Source organism: Loxodonta africana, chromosome 18 (genome assembly GCF_030014295.1).
Source record: "Loxodonta africana isolate mLoxAfr1 chromosome 18, mLoxAfr1.hap2, whole genome shotgun sequence".
Lineage (NCBI taxonomy): Eukaryota > Metazoa > Chordata > Mammalia > Proboscidea > Elephantidae > Loxodonta > Loxodonta africana.
The window spans coordinates 25,604,794-25,611,749 of record NC_087359.1 but is presented as its reverse complement, the minus strand read 5'-3'; the positions used below and the strand labels follow the sequence as shown (position 1 = coordinate 25,611,749).

The 6,956-nt window shown below is 43.2% G+C and overlaps 1 protein-coding gene across 16 annotated transcripts in view; it reads left to right on the top strand.

Annotated features, from left to right (window-relative positions):
• Positions 1-679: 679 nt before the first annotated feature.
• Positions 680-6,956, top strand: part of CEP112 (centrosomal protein 112) — a 462,579-nt gene continuing 456,302 nt past the window's right edge. For 15 of the 16 annotated variants that reach the window (XM_064270863.1, XM_064270864.1, XM_023556970.2 and 12 more), the window contains exons 1-2: positions 680-813; positions 6,094-6,168. The gene's annotated coding sequence lies outside the window, so the exon portion shown is untranslated. The remainder of the gene's footprint in view (positions 814-6,093; positions 6,169-6,956) is intronic. The other variant, XM_064270860.1, reaches the window with a different exon arrangement.

Here is a 6,956-nt window from a genome sequence, read left to right as displayed (position 1 = left end):
GTGGGTAAAACTGGCTGGATGAAAACAGTCCCTGGGAGCAGCAAAAACATAATTTTCACTTGATGTTGCTATTCCACACAGAATTGGTAAACAAAAAGCTTTTTGATTTCAGAATCTGAGGCCAGTTTTTTCAAACCTCAAATAATTCCAAGTGAAATAATTAACAAAATGAAATGATATTGCTCACTTCCCCGCTTAATCCAAGGTCATTCATCTGCTGGTTCTGAGGTATTAGGTAGTGCATTCCCACTCTTTAAAACTCAATTCAACTAGGATGTCTGACCAAATAATGGGCATACCCTTCTGTGAACGTACTCCATCAGTCCCCTTTTCTTTGCCCTTCACTCGTTCTTTCTCCACAGCACCTCTCTGCGCGGGATGCCCGAAGGGCAGCGTCCAGCCAGCGGTCTGGTTATCCTCGAAGCCTGGGCCTCCGACCCGCCAAGGGATGGCCTGACTGGAAGGCGCGCCTGAGGGCAGCCGAGCAGCCGAGCGTCGCCATGGCAACGACGTCAGGCGCCAGTCGCGGCTCGGAGAGGGTTACTTCTGAGAACGGAAGTTTCGGTCCCCGGCCTGTTGGGCCGCGGTAGCCACTGCCCGGGGCGTTGTCATGGTAACAGCGCTGCGCGTTTGCTGCGGACGGGGGGCGGGGACATGTGAGCACGGAAGTCCCCGCCCCCCGCCTGCTGGGCGGCGGTGGCCCTAGCGGCCCGCAAGGATTTGAAACCGTTTGGCGGTGGCGGCGGCGGCGGCCGAGCGGAAAACTTGCTGTGGGCGCGCCAGGTTCTTGTTTTCAACCCCCTTCACCCCCAGGTTCGCCAGTGGAATTTTGCGCGGGGTGGCGGCCGCCCGCTGGGGCGGGCTGGTTCGGGGAGGGGCCTCGGCCCCAAGCGCCGGGCCCGTTCTCAAGGCCCGTGGGGCGCGCGCCCCGTGTCGGGGGCTCGGCGCAGGCCGCTGGGATTCGCTCGCAGGGTGAAATTTAGCCTGGGGGCGGATCGAAAAAGTTCTGAATCAAGTTTGATAAGCTGATGGAACACGTCAACATGATGTGGGCCAGAAATCTAACCAGAGGGTTTTGTCGCTTGTGACAAGAAATCTGTGTTCTAGACAAGGCAGGAGAGTGGACGCGGCCCGTGTCGAGCTCGCAGGCCGTCCACACTGGCAAAGGAAGTGACTTCTGAGAACGGTACCGCTTGGGTTTTTAAATTCCTCCCAGAACGGAATCATTAACCTTTGGACTTAGGGGGAAGCAACGTGCTGGTTGTTTTGTTGAATCCGACAGTCATAATAGTAGCAGTTCTCCTGGGGAAGGGCCTATACCAGCATCACCGCAGGTTGGAAGCTCCGGAGTGTGTCTGAGTTTCTTTTTTAAAGGTTAAAGAGAACAACATAGGCAATTGTAATTTTTTTTTTCATACTTACGGGACCACTGTTTTTATTATTTGTCCTTAATATTTAAAAATGAATAAAAATAAGATAGAAAAGGCGAATGTAAGGGCGCGAGCCTTTCCACAGAGCACAGCAGGAGACAGTGGCGCGCTGCAGCAGAGTGCGGCACACTGGCATCTGTACACAGTGTTCAGGCGCAGCTGCCACGTTCCGTAGGACCCAGGTCAGTTGCTTAGCCCTGCAAAGTCTCAGCTTCCTCCTCTGTGAAATGGCTGTGAAAATCGTGCCCATCTCCTGGGGTGACGATTGACTTGGAATAAGTTTTGGGATAACGTTTGTAAAGTACACAGCGTGGTACCTGGCACAGATGGGGAGTGCACCATCAATGCTCCGGGAACTGTCACAACTCCAAATGTGTAAGCCGGATAAAACATGCACCTGTAAGGTTTCCGATTTAACGAAGGACTCATTACAAGTTTTCTTTAATAACCCACAGTAAATGTAAAATACAATTCTATCAAACAATTCATTTTACACAACTTTCAGGATATGTTTCGTATGTTTGGCAAGGGGCATGATATAAGTGTATTCTTTGTTTAGCAGTTGTTGCTGCCATTTTTCAAGACCTTGTAATATTTGTGGCTTGCTTATGGTTTGCTGACTTAATGGCAGCTTTTTTTTTTTTTTAAGCCCTTTAAGAAGGTCTTAGCCCATTTTGTAGCTATCCGCAAACAGGTTAAAAAAAAAAAAAAGATGCCAGTGAATTTAACTGAAGACATGACCCAAATATAGAGTGTTGATATAAACAAAAGTCACCCAATTCACTTTTGAAGTAATTTACGTTATTAGGCACACTATAAATACTTTTATCAAGGATATAGCTTTACTTGTTTTTAATTCTAATCCTTTAAATCTGCAACTCTAATAGTAATAAAATTTGTTAACGAGCTGGAACTAAGTAGGTGTGATTTGTGGGTAACATGTAACTTGTCTATAAGATAAGTTTTTGTAGTAAGAATTCCTTGAAGGGTTGAAATGTTAATTTCTTTTTTGCCTTTTTACATTATTTTGTTGAAAGGAGCCCTGGTGGCACAGTGGTCAAAGTGCTGGGCTGCTAAATTGAAAGGCTGGCAGTTCGAACCCTGGATCCACTCCTTGGGAGAAAGATGTGGCTGGCTGTTTCCGTAAAGATCACAGCCTTGGAAACGCTATGGGACAGTTCTACTCTGCTCTATAGGTTTGCTCTAAGTTGGAACCGACTCAATGGCTGTTTTAAGTTTTATTTTGTTGAAAAATGAATATAGGATAAGGTCAAGCAGATTTTTAGGTTCTATCAAATATCACTTTCACTGTCTTTTTCTTCCTTGAGAAACTATGTACTTCATTATAGCGTGTCGTTATAGCAATTCAGATTACTTCACTCCTTTTCCAAGTACTTCTTTATTAGTTGGATATATTGCTGATTTATATGTAAAATGGCCAAGTAGTCATATATAATGAATCTGAAACAAAAAAGAAAAAACCAAACCCATTGCCGTTGAGTCCATTCTGACTCATACTAACCCCACAGGACAGAGTAGAGCTGCCCTATAGGGTTTCAGAGGAGCACCTGGTAGATTCAAACTGCTGACCTTTTGGTTAGCAGCTGTAGCTCTCAACCACTATGCCACCAGGCCCCCAGCGTTTCCAGAGATAATGGATCTGAGAGCTAGGAAAGTCAGAGTTGTAATCTGAGCCTGGTGCTTAATTTCATGACTTTGGGTGAGTCGTCTAACTGGTGTTTTAACTTCCTCTAACATTAAACACTAACATCTCCTGCCTATGTCAGAGGATTTACTGTGAATTAGTGATTGTTGTTAGTTACTGCCCAGTTGATTCCAACTCATGGCACGTGTGCGGAGTAGAACTCTCCATACTGTTTTCAAGGCTGTGACCTTTCTGAAACAAATCAGCAGGAAGGTGCTTCTGGGTGGATTTGAGCAGCCAACCTTCTGGCTAGTAGTAACATTTTTTGCTTTAGCCCTAGCTAACCAAAAAAAAAAAAACCAAACCCACTGCTGTCGAGTCAATTCCAACTCAGTGACCCTATCTGAGGGCACTCTAAAGTGCCCTGGTGGTGTGATAGTACTTGGCTGCTATCCAGGGAGTCAGCAATTTGAACCCACTAGCTGCTCCGTGGGAGGAAAGACCTGGCAATCTGCCTCCATAAAGATTATAGCCTAGGAAACCCTATGGGTCAGTTGTACTCTGTCCTGTAGGGTCACGATGAGTTGGAGTCAACTTGACAAGCATACAACAACAACGGGTACTGTCAGGCAAGTGTTTGAGTACATGGGCAGGATACACTGTTTAAGCCAGGGAGTACACTTCTAGGCCATAGCTGTGCTTAAAATTCTGAGTTTATGAGTTTCTAATTGTTTGTTCATCCATTTGAACAGTTGCTTTTCAACTTTGTGTTCTAACATTCAGAGGTGGTACCATAGCCATTGCTTGCCAGCTCTGTAACTGATGGAATATGTTGTGGAAATGTAAGACAGAACCAATCAACCAACCAACCAAACAAACAAAAAACCCAAACCAACCAGCCAACCAACCAGAAGACACATTTAAATAAAACTTATTTTGACCATGTTTTGGGTCTGAGAATGTGTTTCTTCTACTGTTATCCAGAAGGTAGGATGACCAGTTTTGTTAAATGAGTAGTAGCATATAGTATTCCTATTCTAGAAGACCTATTTAGTATGCAGAATGGAAGCATTAAAAAAAAAAAAAATTAACGATGTAAATTGTTGTTGTTGTGCACCATTAAGTCGATTCTGATCATAGCAGCCCTACAAGATGGAATAGAACTGCCCCATAGGGTTTTCTAGGCTGTTATCGGGAGCAGATTGCTAGGCCTTTTCTCCTGCGAAGCCACTGGTGGGTTCAAACCACCAACCTTTTGTTTTGCTGACAAGCATTTAACTGTTGCACCACCAAGATTCCTAACCATGTAAAAGTAGAATGTTAATAGTTAATTTAATATTTATTTAGCAATCCATTTTTAAGCTCCTAATATTCCCTGGGAACCCTGATGGCACAGGGGTTAAGAGTTCGGTTGCCAACCAAATGGTCGGCAGTTTGAATCCACCAGCTGCTCCTTGGAAACCCTATGGGGCAGTTCTGCTGTGTCCTATAGGATTGCTATGAGTTGGAATCAACTCAACGGCAACAGGTTTGTTTCTCTTAATATGCCCTGGGGAGCTCAGGTGGCACAGTGGTTAAGCATTCTGCTGCTAACCCAAAGGTCCATGGTTCGAAGTTTCTTGGAAACCCTGTGGGGCAGCTCTACTGTCCTGTAGGGTCACTGTGAGTCAGAATTGACTTGATGGCAAGGGTGTTTTTTTTTTTAATGTGTCCTGGTGGTGCAGTGGCTAAGAAGCTATGGCTGCTAACCAAAAGGTCGGCAGTTCAAATCCACCAGCTGCTACTTGGAAACCCTATGGGGCAGTTCTGCTCTGTCCTATAGGCTTGCTGTGAGTCGAAATCAACTCAATGGCAATGGGTTTGGTTTTTGTTTTTCACTATGTACCAGGTAATGTGCTCGGCATCTACTAAAATATGTAAGTCATGATCCCTGCTTTCCAGAAGTGTCTCACAGATAGTGGAAGAGACAGACATGTCAATAAATAACAGTGTGACAGGATCTTGAAAGGTTAGATGAGAAGCCTAGGGGGCAGTGACTGTACATTGATGGTGGTGGAATAATTTGGAAAACAGTAGCGAGAATGATTATATGACTTGAAGAATGTAAACAGTGTCACTGAATTTCCACACAAAATAAAAATAACAGCATGATAAGTGCTATTACACAGATATGAGCAGCGTGCATTGAGAACGGAGCAACAGCTAGTCTAGGGTAAGCGTGGCCAGCTTTACTTTGGAAGTGACATTGAAACTGCGTTTACGTGACTCCAGGTTCAAGGAACAGCCCGTGCAAAAAAGGTTGTGGAGTCAAATAAGGGCTTAGAAAGTCTGAAGGATGGTTCACTGGGGCAAAAATGAACTGTTCGTTGTGAGTTGGTGTAGTTAGGCAAAGGTTTTGTGTGTGTGCGTTTCGCTAATTAGGAAGAAATATGAGGGCCAATATTTTAAGTTTTTTAAGGGGCATTAAACTTTTAAAATTTACGTACAGTTAAATTGACTTTTTTGTCATACAGTCTTACGAATTTTTATACATGTATAAATTCCTATAACCTCCTCCTGAGGCAAGATACAGGATACAGAACAATTCTAACACCCCAAATACTTCCCTTATGTTACCCCTTTGTTTCAGGCCCTTCCCCTACTGCTGTCCCCCTCCAACCACTGGTCTATTTTTTGTGCCTGTATTTTTCATCTTTTCTAGAATGTCATACAAATGAAATCATATAGTATGTAGCCTTTTGAGACTGGCTTCTTTCACTTAGCATAATACATTTGAAGTTTATCCCTGTTGTTGTTTGTATTAATAGAGTACTATTTCATTGTATAGATACACCACAATTTATCCGTTCCCATGTTGAGGAATATTTTGGTTGTTTCAAGTGTTTGGTGATTACCAAGGGGGAAAAAAACCTTCTGTAGGAAACATCACAGGTTTTTGTGCGAATATACCTTAGGAAAGGGATTGCTGTGTCATATGGTAAGAGTATGTTTATAAGAAACTGCCAAACTGTTTTCCAGAGTGGTTGCTGCACCATTTTGCATGCCTACCAACCGTGCACAAGAGTTCCTGTTCTCCATCCTCACCAGCATTTGGTATTTGCATTTTTTATTTTAGCTGCCCTGCGTTTGATGTGTAAAGGCATCTCATTGTGGCTTTAATTTGCATTTCCCTAATGGCTAATGAAGTTGAACTCTTTTCATGTGTTTATTTGCAACCAGCATATCTTCTTTGGTGAAGGGACTAATTCTTCGGCTGACTTTTTTACTGGGTAGTTTCCTTATGGTTGAGTTTTAAGATACAAGTTATTTATGAGATACACGATTTGGAGATATTTTCTCCCAGTTTGTGTCTTGTCTTTTCATTCTCTAAACAGTGTGCTTTGCAGAGCAAAAGTTTTTTATTTTGATCAAGTCCAATATATCAAATCTTTCCTTTACGGATAATGCTTTTAGTATGTGCGAAGGCACTCTAAAACTGAGCTGCTTGGAATGATTGAAAATGACTGACCTAGGTCTGAATTAAAGCTCCATTTTTGAGTTAAACTTTAGCTTGTCTAAGTTCTCCTTTCTGCCTTCCTAAGAATAAAACATGCGATTTAGAGTCTTAAGACGTAACTTTTTGTAAAACTGTAATCACTTCCAGCAAACAGTGAGGGGGCAAGAATGTGGTTTATGCAGACATGTTTACCAGGAAATATCTATCAAGATAGTCTCAGGAGAATGCTTATGCAGCATGCCCCAGGAAGAATGTGTATGTAGATAGTTCAGAAAATCACTTGCCAGGTTGACTACAGGAAGCCTGAGTTAGAAAACAGGTTATCTAACCTTGTAAAATTTTATCTTTCTATCATCTTGTAACTATATGTAATCCCAGGCTCCCA